Source organism: Sinocyclocheilus anshuiensis, unplaced genomic scaffold (assembly GCF_001515605.1).
Source record: "Sinocyclocheilus anshuiensis isolate Anshui unplaced genomic scaffold, SAMN03320099.WGS_v1.1 scaffold1872, whole genome shotgun sequence".
Classification (NCBI taxonomy): Eukaryota; Metazoa; Chordata; class Actinopteri; order Cypriniformes; family Cyprinidae; genus Sinocyclocheilus; species Sinocyclocheilus anshuiensis.
Window position 1 is genome coordinate 422,894 of NW_015557203.1, and position 6,987 is coordinate 429,880.

At 35.0% G+C, this 6,987-nt stretch overlaps 1 pseudogene; it reads left to right on the forward strand.

The window, feature by feature from the left end:
* LOC107678939 (UPF0489 protein C5orf22 homolog) overlaps positions 1-6,707 on the forward strand; it is a 6,933-nt pseudogene extending 226 nt beyond the window's left edge.
* Positions 6,708-6,987: the final 280 nt, after the last annotated feature.

Here is a 6,987-nt window from a genome sequence, read left to right on the forward strand (position 1 = left end):
ACTGACAGTAATTTCAGCCAGTGTTGCCAACTTAGCGACTTTGTCGCTAGATTTAGTGACTTTTCAGACCCCCCGGTGACTTTTCCCAAAAAAGCGACTAGCGACAAATCTAGCGACTTCTTGGACAAACCTTAGCGAGTCTCTGTGGTCGCTGGTACTGACGCAACGGCGCGAGGTCAGCGCACACACACCTCTCTCTCTGCGTCTGCTCTCTACTGACGTCATGAATATGCTAATTAGTGTATGACGTCATCTGGCGACAAGCTACTTTTCAAACTGGCTTTAGCTACTTTCTATTGAAAGAAGTTGGCAACACTGATTTCAGCACAGACTAGAACCGCCCTGAGTGAGCTGTCATCAGTCCGCCATTGTTTCGCCGCTGGAGCAGATGTAGACAAGAATGACTCCTAAGCGATTGAGGTGTTCTGTTGTTGGATGTAATAATGAACATAGCAGTAATGTTTTGTAATGAATCGCCTTACCTAATAATGTGCTAATTAGCAAGTTTCACAATGAATGCGACTAAAGAAAACAGTCTCTCTGAGAGCAGCTGGAAGAGAGGGGCGGGGTCAGCAGAGCTCATTAACATTTAAAGGGAAATGCTATAAAACGGGCTTGATCTGAAAAGAGCTGTTTTTGACAGGGTAAAAAAGGTGTTACAGACTTTTCATTAAGACCCTAAATAATCATATCAACCTGTGGAAAATGGGCATCCTATGATCCTAAGTCTGACGGAACTATTGATGCAGAAAATAACTGCATCAACAGTAACGTTAGTTCCAATAAAAGCAACGTAGTCGGTGGTTTTGAATGATAAATCAGCCCCTAAACGTGTAAAATAAAAAATAGTTACCGAAATGTCATTTCCACCTGCATTAGGCTGTAAAACACATATATCGTGCCATTGGCTCGAAACATATTCCACTGAAAGGCATTAAAATGGTCCATTTGGACTCCCATCCTGATCTCATCCCTGTGAACATGTCTGCTGATACGGTGTATGACAAAGAGACTCTGTTCAGGTGAGTTTATAAGGGTTTTTAATCAATTTTGGACACGATTATAAATTATACGATTAGCCTATAGGATTTTTTTTTTGGACACATTTTTTTCGTGTAAAATTTACTTTTTTTTTCTTTTTTTATTATTATTATTATTATTATTAATATTATACATAAACTGTCTTGGAAACTTTTAAGTTCCTAATTCATTTTTTTATTTATTTTTATTTTTCCCATGTCAGATACCTTTCATGTGCAGATTTTATAGTTTTACCCTTGTCCCAGGCCCAGACTCTCAAAAATATGAAAAACCATTATAAAAATTGTATTGTATTATTGTAAAACTGTGATAATCTAAATGATAAGTTAAATAAACAATTTCATTATTTTAGTGAAGATTATGTGTTTTGTTGTTTATTATTTCATAAAATAAAAATATTAAATCATTTTTTATAATATATTATAATTTTTTAACATTTTTTGTTGTGCATCATTTTCAATCAAATGAAATCAAATTTTCCAAAAATGTCTAAAAAAGTAAAAGTATTATTTAATTGTTTTCATGAGACATAACATGCTAGCCATGCAATTAGCCTCAGCAGGAGAAGTCATCCATTTAATTCCAAAAATGTTTAAAATGTCAATTGCACAACAAAATGCTGTCAGACACAACACATCATTTGAAATGTGGTGGAAATATTAATGCGGTGTTTGAAATTACAAAGCAGCGTTATTGAGATTATGTTAGTTTATATTTTATTACACTGCTGTCTTTGATATATGTTTATAGATTTTATTCATATTTTGATTTAGTTTTTTTTTTTTTTACATTTTAATTTTATTTTTTGTGTTAGTCATTTTTATTATTTTTTCAAATGTCTATATAATATTTATAAATTTTATTTCTGTTTTAGTTTTCTGATATTTTAGTACATCAAGTTAATTAATAAATTAGAAATTCAGCAACTAGCTGAAATAAGTTTAAAAGAGTTTTGTATATTTAGTTAACATGTATTTTATTTTGAATAATGACTATTTATTTAGTTATTGAATTTTAAATATTAAATAAATAAAAAAATTGACAGACATTAGCACAGTACAGAAAGTATGACTTGTTGAAGTCTTCGTGGCTGTTGTCAAAGAACTGTTAAAAATGCCTGTACAAAAGAGTAACATGCATGAATACTCCTCTGACTATTAAAATCAGAGGAACTTTAAAAAGACAGCTCATGCTGTTGAAAATAAAGCCATTCACACCATTAGTTGCAACAGTGAGTATAAGGGTTGACATGTTATTGTTTGCTCTTGCAGTGAGCTGAGCATTGAGAATTGAATTATGCCAATGGTCTATGCTGGACACGTTTCCCACGTAGCCTGGCTGCATCCGTACTGGGCTCAGCAGATCAAAGAAGGGGAGCATTCTATGTGTGTGGGGAAAGATTCATCCACAACCACCATCAGGTCAGGTGCAGCATATCAGCGTGTAACCATGAGATGGCAGCAGACGTTCATTTACTATTAATAAGGACGAGCCCTCCATCATGTCAGGATACATTGTACTGTTAGAATCATGTAAAAACATTCAGAAGAAATCTCTTTCTCTTTGTAGGGTCACAAGCAGAGACGATTACTTTTTGAGTGACGCTCTTTACGTTCCACTGGATCAGCTGGAAAACCCAAAAGAGTTACATTTAAATGTCATCCGTGTGGATCCTGTTGACAGTTCGCAGGAAAGGACACATGCAAATGGACAAAGTGGTGCTAAAATGCCAAAATCAACTGTAGAGGACAGTGTGATGTGCCGTTAAGACAGCCCGTGCACTTCCTCTCCTCAACCGCTTGATGGCAGCACTGCATCAGGAAACGGCAGTCACACAGTCATGAAGGCTGACGAGGGGTCAACAAACAACATCACAGAACGACTTTTAGCAGTTATAGAGCAAACTGACCCTTTCATACTTGACACTGACTTGGATTTTGTCTCCTGTAAGAACCCTTTCAAGGAGGTGGAGTGAGTCTAGCAGATCCACCATTATAGCCCTTTTTGTTTTTAAATGATAGCAAATACTTCTCCATAGTGTACTTTCTCACATCTACATAGTGCTGATATAGAAAAAGCTTTGTAGACTAATGAAAGAGATTCCACCGCTTAAATAGAATCAGTTTTTTCAGAGCTCATATGGAATCAATATTGTTTTATATGTATTTATATCTACATTCTATTTGCCACCGTTGTTGTCTTACAGGAAGAGTATGCTCTCCTGCAAGAGTTATACAGCTTTAGCAGGCCACAGCAGGATTCAGATGAGGTAACGAAGATTCCTAATCAAATGTATCATAACTAATCATGAGATATTCATTCATCATAGCAACAGGCACTTTGGATGTTTCTAAACACCTTCAGGGGGTGACGCTAAATCTAATCTTACAAGAAGCTAAAGCTTTTTAACAATGGCATCAACTATGCTCTCCAAGTTAATGGTTAAACCAACTGATGTGTGGTAAAAAGAGTGTATGAATTAGCTGTTGCAACAGCTTTTATCAGAATCAGTCAGAACTGTTTTGTCATTCGTGCTTGACCTCAAAGTAATCTTTGACATCTTCTCATTTGAATGCTGATGCATACAGACAGAAGTCGGAGACTACTAGTGGAAATGTTTTGCATTCTTCTACTTAAAAACTATTTGAATTGCAAATTATAGTATTAGTCTGACAATGCGAATGAAAAGTTCAATTCAGAGATGAACTTAAATTACCTAGAGTTGTCACAATCACAAACGTACACTACCGTTCAAAAGTTTGGGGTTGACAATATTTTTTCAATGTTTTTGAAAGACGCCTTTCTTGCTCACCAAGGCTGCATTTTTGTGATCAAAATTACAGTAAATTAAAAAAACAAAGATTTTTGATTAAAAATGTATTAATAATATAGTAATATCATGAGATATTATTACAATTTAAAACAACTGTTTTCCATTTGAAACTGTTTTCTATTTAAAATATCTATATATATTTAAAAATTTAATGTAATTCAGTGATGGCAAAGTTGAATTTTCTGCAGTCATTACACTATTCTTCAGTGTCACATGATCCTTCAGAAATCATTCTAATATGCTGATTTGCTGCTCAAGAAACATTTATTTAATATAAAAATATTTCATAATATTATAAATATATTTGCAGTCATCTTCATTTAATTAAATGTGTCCTTCCTGAGGCAGGAAAAAAAAAACGTAATGACCCCAAACCTTTGAATAGTAAAGTACTTACTTTTGATTAGTCACATAAAAATTGTGTAGAAAGACATTTCTTTTGTATGTATGTTTGAAATTTAGTAAAATCGAAAGCCTTGTTAATTCCCAGGTTTAAATGAGATCCTATGTATATTCATTGTGATCTCAGGCTTTTTAACCTCAGTGTATTTTGTTGAATACAGGACACACAAGAAGGCACATTTCCCATGGTGTCTTTACAGTTCCATGTGTTGGTTTTCAGGAGGAGCTCTTAGATTGTGTAGAGAGACGCACTCACCAGCTTGACGACCTGGAGGCTGCATTTGCTGAACTGGTAGAGGATGACAGCCAGGAAACCGTTGAACGTTTAGCAGCAAACCCAAGGTATGCATTACTGCTGTCATTGAGACGGTAGAGCCACAGGCTCTGCTTTTTGTTTATAGCTCCATTTCAGTGCACCATTGGGCTTGATTGATTGCTGTATATGGTCAGTATGCATTTGATCAAGCAGGAGATGACAGCCTCATGCATTGATTTTTTTCCCCCCTCTCTTTCTTTGTAGAATGAAATCTCTTGTCAGACTTGTACACAGCCTTAAGAATCGAACTCAGTCACCGGACTATGAAATGGTAAAGTTGTGTATATGTGTGTGTGTTTATCCTTTGGGTATTTTAATCATGTTTGAAGTATCTGTCATCCCAGATATCCCAAATAGTTTTTATGCTTTCATAGTCTACAATGATGTATGTAGAAAAATAATATCAGCAAGTTTCAAATCGTCTTATTTTACCTTCATATTCTTGTTATAAACTCCTCTAACATAATGAAAAACCAGTTGGCGGAAGATACCGAAGCTTTAATCTTCTATTTTACTGTGGAGTTCACTTTTCAGAAATGTGGCTCATATCCATGCTAGTCACGTTGTTTCTGCTTGGGGTCCATTTGAAATTGAACAGTGTTGAAAAATACAAAATAAGCTTCTGTCGGGTGTATTGCTGCACTCATGTTAGCGAATGTATTTATTCATGTTTAATATCTCTGTGGCATCTCAGACCAAACAGTAGTTTTGAAACCCCTAAACATCCTTGTTCATTTAAATGACAATCAAAATTGATGTGTGTGTGTGTGTGTGTGTGTGTGTGTGTGTGTGTGTATGTGTGTGTAAAATCTGGAAAAATATGAAAATGTATATATAATCATGAGTTAAGTAAAAACATGCCAATAACATGCCAATGTAATTTAGATGTAATGAATGTGATTCAAGGCATAATCTTTAAAAACAAGTAATGCATTGTAAAGTAAATATATCAAAGATGTTTAGATATTGTTTTCTGGAAAACAAGACACAATACTAATTAAAAATGTTTTGCAGTGATGAGGAAAAATAATGAAGTATCAGTTTGTTACTTAATATCAAGTATATTTTTCAAGCCTCCAAGCTGAACATGAGGGATAACAAATTTGCCTTCCTTGGTTTGTGGTGCTGAGGCACGTCTGCCAGTGCCACAGGCTGATATATTTGTGAGTTTAGCTGCATCAAGCAGGCTTTACCTGTGATTATTCCGAGCTCCCTCACCACATCAGCAGTGAGGAGGAGATCCAGCAAATGATCACGGCTGTGCAGCTCTTCCTGGAAGCCCTGCCCAAACCCACCATAGTCACTATATCCAGGTACATCAGTCAGAGCATATGGACATCTGTTCTGTGTCTCCTTTTGAAAAGTACACTGGGTTCTTTAATCTTTCACTTATGGTTTGTTACATCCACTAAGGTTAAAAGCATTTGGTAGCATAGGAAAAAGCATAGACCCAACATCACACTCATCAGTCACTCTCTTATCTCTGAGCCAGAGGGAGCTCAGCCCTTCATGATCCATGGGAATATTTTTCATTATGTAGTTGTTGTTTTTTTTTTATTGCTTTTTTGTTTGTTTCACTATTTATTTATTTGTTTGTTTGTATTTATCAATATGTATTTATTAATATCACCAGGAGTATATATTTACTTCATAAGTTTTGGGTCAGTAAAAATTTTTATTGTTGCATTACTATAGTCTCCAGTGTCACATGATCCTTCAGATGTTAATCTAATATGCTGATTTGGTGATAAGAAACATTTCTTATTTTTAGCAATGTTGAAAACAGATGTGCTGCTTAATATTTTTGTTGAATATTTTTTTTATTCTCATTTTTAAAGCGCTTTTTTTAAATACTGACCACAATCTTTTGAACAGTAGTGTGTGTGTATAAGTCATTGCACATCTATTATTAATGTATGTATACAGTTTAAATAAGATTAAGATAATATAAGATATAAAATTAAAATATTTCTTAAATTTCCATTCGTTCATGTCAGATCCAGTTTGGATGAGTATTGCCCAGCGTGCTGAACAGCAAAGAGTCCCTCTTTGGCCGCTTAGATGTTCAGAGAGTATGAATCAATACCATCAGAGATCACATCACAGACCCCATGAGGAGGGAGGTTAAATTCAACAGCAGCTGTGGCATGTCCTTTGCCAATGGCTGCTTTCAGAAGGGTGGATGTAGCAAAGCTTTTAAAACCATGCTGTGATTTTGCTGTGTACTCTGTTACTGCCTGCATTGAGTGCATATGGAACAATGAGGTTGAGATGCATAGACGCAAATGGAAAAAGTTTTCAATTTATGTGCATTCATTCAAAATAAGAGATTTTACCCAGATATTACACTGGGTAATATTTTTGTCTGTATTGTCACCAAAATAATGGTTTATTA